The sequence below is a fragment of the Sceloporus undulatus genome, chromosome 1, assembly GCF_019175285.1.
Source record: "Sceloporus undulatus isolate JIND9_A2432 ecotype Alabama chromosome 1, SceUnd_v1.1, whole genome shotgun sequence".
NCBI classification, from domain to species: Eukaryota; Metazoa; Chordata; class Lepidosauria; order Squamata; family Phrynosomatidae; genus Sceloporus; species Sceloporus undulatus.
This window is the reverse complement of record NC_056522.1, coordinates 181966647-181977224: the sequence shown is the minus strand read 5'-3', so window position 1 is coordinate 181977224 and position 10578 is coordinate 181966647.

Sequence of the window (10578 nt, the reverse complement as noted above, 5' to 3'; positions counted from 1 at the left end):
AAACTTAAAACCATGACGCCACTTGCTAGAATGTCATTTAAAAATCAGAAGACCTTCTCCCATTGCAAGGCTGTGCTGATAGCACATCTTGAGAGTCATCAGTTCAGTCCCCTCATTGGTCTCTTTTATCTTTCCTGATGAAAAGATCGGAAGCTTGCCCACATTCTTGTGCCCCTTTGGGTTGGCATAATGAAAGCATTATCCTGATACAGATTTTGGATTTTCCAATTTAAATTAAACATTTTTTTCTCCTTGTCTGAAAGCATGAAGAGAACTATGTCTTTTACATGCCTTCCCCTGCACTTTTCACCTCTTTTGCCCTAGAGATGGAGAATTGTGTACTGGAATCAGGAATCTGAAATCTTTTATAGCCTATTTGGGTAAAGATGGCTGGAGACCTTGCAATGAAGCCCTGGTAGCACAAATTAGGGCCTTGAACAGTGACAGAAAAAGTTGAACATCTGCAAACTGTCCATTTTAATGAGATCTTTTTGTTTGTTTAGTTTCTTCCACAAGGTGGAAGTGAGAGCTATCCATAAAAATCAATAGAAAAATCCAATATTTTATTGTATCTAATCCACCCAGCAAGTGTCCCCTAAGAAAACAAAAGGCAGCAACAAAGATGGAAATCTCTGTCCACACATTCTACATCTGGTATTACTTTGTGTAAAAGCATTACATTTTGGACTTAAAAGCACAGCCTGTCTAAATACAGGTCAACAGACCCCAAGTTATTTGCATGCAACCCAAAGCTGAATTTCATGTCTCTTGCAAATTATCCCCATTCAGCACAGTCCCCAAAACAGCAATACGCATATATTATGGTCACATACGTACCCTGCCCCGGCACATTACATGGGGATGAGATCACTGGTCTGAGTACTGAGAGTAGGATTGTTGAAAATCACTCTTGCAATGAGTAATTTAAAATTACAATGGTAATGTAAAATTACAGTGGTAATTTAAACTGCAGCACAAATTGTTGTTGCTGTGTGCCTTCAAGACGACCCTAAGGCAACCCTAACTTATGGTGACCCTAGGTATGAGGAATGACTTAGGGAGCTGGGGGTGTTTAGCCTGGAGAAGAGAAGGTTGAGAGATGATATGATAGCCCTGTTTAAATATTTAAAGGGATGCCATACTGAGGAGGGAGCAAGATTGTTTTCTGCTGCTCCAGAGACTAGGACCTGGAACAATGGATGCAAGCTACAGGAAAAGAGATTCCACCTCAACATTAGGAGGAACTTTCTGACTGTAAGGGCTGTTCCACAGTCTCAGAAAGTGGTGTTGTCTCCCTCCTTGGAGGTCTTTAAACAGAGGCTAAATGGCCATCTGTCAGGGATGCTTTGATTGAGAGTTCCTGCATGGCAGAATGCGGTTGGACTGGATGGCCCTTGTGGTCTCTTCCAATTCTAGGATTCTAGGATTCTAAACCAAACCTATCACAGGGTTTTTGGCAAGTTTCTTCAGAGGCTGTTTGCTACTGTCATCCTTTGAGGCTAAGAGAATGTGACTTGCCCATGTGATTTCTTAAACTTGGACCAGAAAATTGTGTATCAAACAATTGAGCACTCCTTTTCTAAATAATTACATCAGTGGTTTTCAAACGATGGGGTAGGATCGACCCCACTCAAGGGCACCGTGAGACTTGGAGACCATGATCTTTCTTGCTGCTCTTCTCAAAGTAATCTGATCATTTCTTAATAAAATGTTAAAATCAGAATATACATGAATGTGCGAGTGAAAATACACACACTAAATAAACAAAATACATAACACATACATAACAAAAAAAACCTACTTGGCATACATACTGCATTTTCTGGGTTTCTTTACAAAGGCTGTTTAAAAAAAATGCCAAAGAATGGATTTTTGAAACTATAGTTTTAAAATGGAGGGAGGAAAGAGGAAGGAAATGTACTGGGTATGAACAAGGATTAGGCACTTGCATTAATAATTACTATACTTCAAAAAATAAATTTTATTGAAAAAGACATCTATAAAATATTCTTTTTTCTAGTTAGTCTCAAATATGCTACATATAAAATATATGTTCATGCATAGCCAAAGCAGTAACATTCTCTGACCATTCAACAATGGGTGATGAATATTTTATCTTCCCAGCTTCTGAGTATAGTTTATAGAAAAAGGTTAAGTGTATTATTTCTTTAATGTAAACTTTCCTCAACCTCCTTTCAGATGTTTGGACTGACAGCAGGAAAGGCCTTGTAATGTCAATTCAGAAGATAATTCATCCAGAGAAGTAGCCATGACATTGTGCAGTTTTGAACAGCAAGCTATTACACCTAACCAAAAGCACATTTTCAGGAGCAGCTGCAGTAATGTGCCATTTCAAGTAGCTGCCAAATTATTTTCAGGTAAATTGACTCAAAATTGCCCATACAGCAGAATTCTGTATGAGGTGTAATAGCTTAACTCCATTCCCTTCCTTTGAAAACAAACAAACCATTTAAAAACTTGAGCATGATTCATGTACACAGTTCTAAGGAACCTGATTTTCAGTGAGGTTGCTGTAGCATTGAAGTCCTAGTGGGGAGTTTTCACAGTCTAAACCTCATTCATACAAAACAGTTTTCTGCTTGTAAAGTATATGCCTTGATATAAAAGATAAGACAACATCTTCAGTTGTTGTTTTTCTCATGTTTGGTTTGTAACATCTTGCCTGATGAAGAAGCCCATGGAGCTTTGAAAGCTTGCAACAAGTATTGTGTATTTTGGTTGGCCAATAAAGGTATCACTGATGGATCTTTGTGTGTATTTGTTAAATGGCAACACAGCTACCCCAGAATGATAAAAGATAAGAATTATCCTTGCCTTTTGCAGGAAAACTATCCTTTTTTCCTGTACGGAGGAGCATTGGACCAGATCGGCCTCTCCCTACTCAAGTGGTTTGGCCGAGACATGGGTTGACCACACACTGCCCACATGCAGGAAATGTGCAAACGGAAGGTTTATGTTCAGGCACTCAAAAATTGTGCAATAGAAGTGAGGGTGGTCATGTTCCTGGTAGCTTCAGGATAAGTTTTGAATGGGTGTGAGGTTTTTAACATGTGTTTTAGTTTTGTCACATTTTGTTGGGGGAGGGAGGGGTTTCTGACATGTTCATTTAACATTGAAACCTACCTGGCTTGGGGCAAGCTAGAAATATAACGAAGAGAGAAAAACACACAAATGTGACTGTGCATGGGGCGGATGGGTTGGGAGGCCCTCACTTGTTACAAAAAGGAAAACATGATCCTTTCCAGCAGTTTTTAAAAGCCTAGAGGGCATGTCTGTTCAGAATTGTTCCTTCCCGTCAACATGAAAGGGTCCTTTGCCTGATATTCTGCCAGCGCAACATGCTTTCTTCAGCTAATCACCTTCTTGACATGACCAAAACGCTTCCGCCTGCTTCCCTGGATCAGCCTAACTAGCATTCTTTATAACTCCCAGTTGTTTAACACCCACTCACTATTCTTTCCAGTGCACGAACCATGGCATGGCAATGAGTTTCTAAGCAAGATGTGGCCTCACCCTACTGTAGTTTTTGCAATTCTAGCTCTATGTAGGCCAAACCCCCAAAAGATCAAAATGTTGTAGCTGGAGTTCTCCTTTATTTCCATCTAGGGACATGAGCGAAAACGGCTGCATGCACAAAACCTCTAACCGCTGAATGTCTAACAGTCCAACAAGCAACACTCAGTTTACTTGCTACTATTTTCGGTTATAGAAATGTTCCTGGAAGTCCCTTCTCTTGACAAGAATTGCAGATGCTTCACACGCACATATGCAAACTTACGTCTGATTTTCAGCTTCTCAGAATCAAGATTCTTAATCTTGGGAATGATTTGTAGGAATTAGAATGAAAATGGTATCCTCGAGAGCTATCCAAGCAGTTGCCCTGGGCCAGAAAATAATATGCCAAATTTAGGTAGGAAGGCCATTCTGAAAGAAGAAATAAAAATAATCGAAAGGAATTGTGCATTGTAGGTTACACAGATCTGAGCAAAACTTTGCCTTCATATTGTATGTTTTGTTTTCTCTTGCTTAGTCAAAGCTCATATGCCAAAGTAGGAAATGAGGCCAAAGCAAAGTCCGCACATTCCTTCACAATTGGCTTCACTTCCGAAGAAAATCCGGCCCACATAGGGAACCCAGCCATTCAACACACTCCTCAGTTCCCTTCACTGGCTTGCTTTCCACCCTTTTTCATATCCACTATCATGACCTTTAAAAATGTCCACAACATGACTCCATCTTATCTTTTGGCTTTTGTTTCCAGTAATATCCCTAAGCATGAGCTCCAACTGTACTACTGTCTACCACATACATGCCAAGGGCAGGTTTATAGATTTTGATATAGTCCATGGATAAGTGAAGGCTGATAAGTGAAGGCTAAAACTTAGAGGCATGTAACAAAGAACGGAAAGGAAAATGATGCCAAAGAATTTACAAAATTCCAGTAGGAACATCTATTTGTGCCCACACTAAAGACTAAGTGGATATGGAGGGAACTACTTGAAATCATGGCTATGTGGTGTGCAGGGGAGGCAACCAGGCACAGGTGGGGATAAGAAAACACACACATGTCAAAAGGATGCAAAAGCAAAGCAAAGAAAATGGTGATTATGTGCACAGTGATTATAGCCTTCAACTTCAGTGTGATAATTTTGCCTGATTTTAACCCAGAAAAGCTGGCAAACATACACATTAGTATATACAGTAAGTGTCATGTTCTCTAAAACAAGCTCACGTATTCTTCACGTATGCTTTGCCTCCCCCTCAGCAGGTATGTAATCCCACACCTCCCCCTCTATCTTTTTCCCCTAGCCATATCACAAAGCCCATTTTTTTAGGTTGGCCAATAAAGTTTATTTTGAATGGCCAATAAAGGTAACACTGTTTGATGGGTTTTTGATTTGACCCACTTTTTAGATTTTTTTTGGTATAGTCCTCATTCCCCAACATATTTTCCTTGTAAGGAAAAAAAATGGAAGCAATTATAGGACAACATGCAAGTTTTAGAAATAGAAATCTGATGTAAAATTATTGTGTTTCCAGCAGAGCAATTGCAGGATGAAGGCCTGAACTAGAGCTATGGTTGCCAGAATAAAAACTGGAGGAAATACTCTTCATGATTGCACAGAAGAGGTGTTGCTTGTTACCTGGTTGAACTGCAAGAAACAATGGCTGAATATCCCTTCTACACAACCATTAAAAGTGCAGGAGCCACCTGGTTTTCACTCTGGCAACCTGTGCTCATATCACATAAGCATGATAGCATCTATATTCAGTACTTCCAATCCTTGATCCTTGCCTCTCCCACTTCTTCTGTGCTGTAAGCTTGTGGTGGGATGGGGCGGAGGGCTGTTGTAAGCTAACCTGAGGAACACCTAAACTGATAGCAGTGCAAAAAGGCTTCTTGGAAAAGATTCATCTGTTTGATGTCAAGACTTAGACTGTCATACTTTGGACACATCATGAGAAGGCATGAATTGTTGGAAAAGACAATAATGGCACAGTACAAATGACCCAAAAAGGACGCCCCGCCAGCACTTGTTTTTCTGCCGGAGGGAAGCTGCAGCCGCCAAACCATGTGGCTTCCCGCCGGTGGAAAAAGAACCCCTGAAAAGCAGGTTCTTTTTATGCCGTGGCGGCAGCGTAACTAGTGCACCACTGGCACACTCATTACATAAGCACTGCGGCACCATGTGGATGCCACACAGTGCTTATGTAACAATGGTGGCACCCATGTATACAGGGCACCACCATTGTTACGCCCTCATCAGTACTAGGGTTGTGGGGTGTGTGGATGTGCCGCTCCGAGGCAACCCTAGCACATGACGTGGGCATCACGAAAGGTCCATCTGTTCCGGGCCAATGTTAGGAAAGGTGGAGGGAATTAGAAAGAGAGTAAGGCCATGTGCTAAATGGATGGACTTTATTAAAGAAGCCATGAATATGAGTTTGCAAGAGCTGGGCAGAGCAGTAGAGGACGGGGCCCTGGAGATGTCTCATCCATAGGGTCGCCATAAGTCGAAATCAACACAAAGGTAGTTAACAACAAAAATTAAAGTTTTAAAGATATTGCTTACTGTTTCCACCTTAGGCCTTCACACATTCAGTGGAAGGGAGGAAGCAGAACTTGGGTCCAGTGGCCATGCGGAAGCCTAGAGTTTAGAAGAGTTCACTTTAACAGCTACAATTCCCAGAATCCCAGCATTGGTGACAGTCCTAAATCTTTTCCAAGCTCTGCTGGTACCCTATCCTCATGCTTCTGACAGCCACATGTTAAACTAAAATTTATGGAAGGGACTCCTATATATCTGCAACCTAAAGTGCATTGGGGCTTCAATGGGTGGAACACTGTGGATTTGTGGTAGCATACCACCTAAAAGGGGCTTCTACTCATGTATAACTATGCTCACACAGAGACTGTTTTCACATGTTCATGTGAATGAGCCAATGCTGAAGAGGGACCATTGGGTGCACAAATATGGTGAGGTTCCCCCCACTCCCACCTCACCAGAGTTCATCTTGAACACTTTGTCTGAAGAAGCCTATAGTATTTATTCTACACCATAAAAAGAGGGGAAGTTTGAAAAGGACCAAAGAGATGTATAAACAATTATTCCTTTTCCTAATGACCATATTTACAAACTATTGGGGCAGTACAGACGGACGGCTCCGTGTCACCCGTTTTTTGCCCCATGTCTGTGCTGCACCATGCCCATGCTGCAGTGCAGATGCACCACAAAAAAAGAGCCGCCTTTTTTGCGAGGCTGGAAGCAGGAAGGAGCACTGCCATGACACCACTTCCTGCCAGCAATGTCTGGTCACTGTATGATGGTGGGGGCATCATGGCGGCCCCCATATGTATGGGAGGCCACCATGATGCCAGCATCCATACATATTAGGGTTCAGGAGTGTGCAGTTGTTGCGTGCTCTTGAACCCTAAAATCGCAGCCCCCAGGCCACACAGCACCCATATATACCGGGCCTATTATGAATCTCATTATATACTGGTGATGGCGAACCTATGGCACACATACCAGAGGTGGCACTCAGAGCCCTCTCTGTGGGCACATACACCATCACCTTAGCACAGAGTTTGCCAGAGTTTGTTACTACAAAGCCAGTGGGACATGGTACTTTGCAATAAATAAGTGGTCTTGGGGTTGCAGTTTGGGCACTCAGCCTCTAAAAGGTTCATCATCACTGATATATACCATTTACAATGAGAAAATCTTTGAAATAAATACATAAGAAACTCTTTGATATAAATCATAGAATCACAGAGTTGGAAGAGACCTAAAGGGCCATCCAGTCCAACCCTCTGCCATACAGAAACTCACAATCAAAGCACCCCTGACAGATGGACATCCAGCCTCTGTTTAACAGCCTCCAAAGAAGGAGACTCCACCAATAAATAAATGAAATGAAATACAGAGGGTATTTGACCATTTCTAACTTTCACGTGTGCTTGGATGGCACCGTAATAAGGTGACTGGATGGAAAAACAAACAGCCCCTTGTGCCTTTACTAATAATATAGAAAATAATATTGTTGTGTGTGTAGCTTGCAGACTTATGGCTCCACTGCAGGTTGGCCAAACCACTTGTAATATCTGTGAAATTTCAGCAGGTGTAGCTTGCCATGTAGGCTATCCCTCTGAATTTCCTTTGGCTGAACAAATATGAAAGGAACAGGAGCTATGTTCTTTTTTGCATCTGACCTTCCTCCAAAAAGAACATGTGGTTTCTCAAGAACAAAAGTGTAATTTAAGCTTAAATGCAAATTGCTACAGTACCAAACGGTTTAAATACCTTCCTCCTGTTAGAGCTTGCCATCCTGAATATAATCATGGTTACATAACTAATATTTAAATTAATACTGTAAAATGAAGTGTGAACATTCAAAGGAAACATAAAAACAATTACAGTAATTTCAATTGCAACTATAATGAAACATAAAATGCAATTTGCCAATAAGATTATATTTTAGTGGTGTGTGTGCATTCTGTTCTTCAATAGCACTGTTTATTTAAACTATGTGTCAGCATGGCTTAACTACATTATTTTTGGAGGCTGCAGAAACATGAAAGAGAATAAAAACCAACTGTCGCTATTGGTTGGAAATAAATACATTTAATTCTGGAGGGCAGAAATAATAAAAAACACGCATGCCTATTTATCTCTGTTTGTGTGATCTTTTCCTTTGTAACATTAAATACATTAAAACCTCTTCTGGTTCCAACTTGTAACATACAGTCTTTAAGTGCCTGACTTATACATTTTGTAATCACCATAATGGCTGCCAATTTTGAAACCACCAAACTGAGTTTTAAATGTGTACACAGACATATCCCAGGGGTACTTTTACTGAAGTTTTAATATTTATTAAAAGAGCTATGTACTTACTACTTTTCTTTCTTCTCAGACTTTAAAAGAAAAGGAAGATGCATGCTTCTTGATGGTTGCAGGTACATATTTTTGTCACCATTTCTAAATCCGTATATTTAAGAAAATAGGACTTACCATGTTGAATGTCTGCTGACTTGCTAATGGTGGGGATGGCCTGGGCACCTCATTTTCTTGTTCAAGCTCTCATGAGAAAAGGTCTCGCCCAGTGCCAGGCATTAGGTAGTCTTTCTGCTGTGACAGGATGATGGCAAAAGAAAAAAAAAAAAACCCCCCCCCCCAGGCCAAATGTGAGCCTGGGGGCAGGAGACTATGACACAGGTACTGTGGAAGAGAAACCTGTGAGTGGGGTGTGCTAATGTCAAAATTACTGCAGAAAAGCGGCAAGGTGTAGTATATTTGAGTATCCCTATCATGAATGGCTACAGCAGATTAACGCGGTATAAAGGAGAAATGCAATAACGCCCTAAGTTGCAAACATATCCGGCTAGAGAATAACCAGCATTTGAAATATTGAGTAACTTGCCTTGAAATATTGGGGATCTTCCCTTCAAATAGCTGCTTTTCATCCCAACTGTGATGGGCTCCAAGAATTTCTAGGATGATCTGCAGTGTCTTACATCACAAAGTAATTACATCACAAAGATGTAGAGAGATCATCTGCCATTCTCTCCCAAGGAACATCCACTGTTTGAAGACATCTTCCGTTTGAAGGGCTCTCCAGTCCAAGTCCAGGTTAAAGAAGGTACATTTGACTTTACTGTGAGATCGACTGAAAACTTGCAGGCAGCAGATTCGTACAGATTTCTGACTACCTTTTGTTGTTATTGCTATTAATATTAATCAATATCTATGCTGCACCCTTTTCCAGAATTGAAACTTACAGTCTTTGCCTGGTGATGGAAGAATAGGAAGAGAGGGAGAGAGTTGCAAAATCTGGGGGCAATCACCAAGAAGGCTCTACCTCATTTTCCTACCAACTCTCTGTACAGGTGGGACAGAAAGAAGGACCACACTTTTGGATCTCATGGTCCAGACAGGCCCATAGGTGGAGATAAATTCTCTCAGTCTGGATCTAAGCTGTATAAAGTTTTTTTTTACCTACAACAGCATGCACCCTCCTCCTCCTACTGGACTTAAGAAAGGTTGGGGTGAAGATTGGGGTCAACTAGCAAATGCAAGTGATGTCTTTAGGACTTCGTTACTGCTATTACTTCACAAAAGACAACTATTATGCAAGTTTATATATAGTCCTCCAAGGCTATTTGTTATTTATGTATTATTTGTTTTGTATTGTTGTTATAAAACAAATAAAACACATATGTGTGTGTGTGCATATATATGAATATCAAATAGATCAACTTTGATGCACACTACAGATGATAAGTATAAAAGCTTCTAATAGCCTTCTGTCTAGTGAGCTGTAGACTGTAGTTTCATGGGATGTTGAAGTCCCTATTAGAAATCTGGAGATGTTATATGTATGCTTGTGGATCTCTTTCCCTATATACACATGCATGGGGTGGGGAGAGATATGAAGCCTCTCTGGATGAAGGATCTCTGAGGAAAAGTCTCTAGAGAGGAAGAGTTAATGTTAAAGACTTTTTAAGACTATAGCACAGATACATATCAAGAATCTATTAAGTTCATAACATTTCTGTATGATGCTTGCAAATGCAAGCCATTTGTATAGAATGAGTATACAATATGTAAACGTTTAGAATAAGCATATTTAGGAAGTTTGGTGAATTCTGTCTTTCCAAATTTAAGTAATTTATTCAGTATACGATGTAGGTTTAAAGTCAGAAGCTAAAACATACGGTATCTTAACCACCACTCCCCGAAATACTTTAGAATTCTGCTCCCTCTATAAAGTGATAAAAATTAACAGAAACTAGTGTTTTTCAGCTGCCTTAAACCTGAAAAGACTAAAACCCCTAAACATAATAATAATAATAATAATAATAATAATAATAATAATAATAATAATAATAAGTTTTATTTATATACCACCCAATCACTGGGAATCCGAGCGGTTTACAACAGAGGGGATAATAGACGGTTCCCTGCCCTCAGGTTTACAATCTAAAAGACACGACACAAAAGGAGAAGGGAATGGTGGGGGGAGGGAATCAGGTCCAGTATTCTTCTCTCCCTC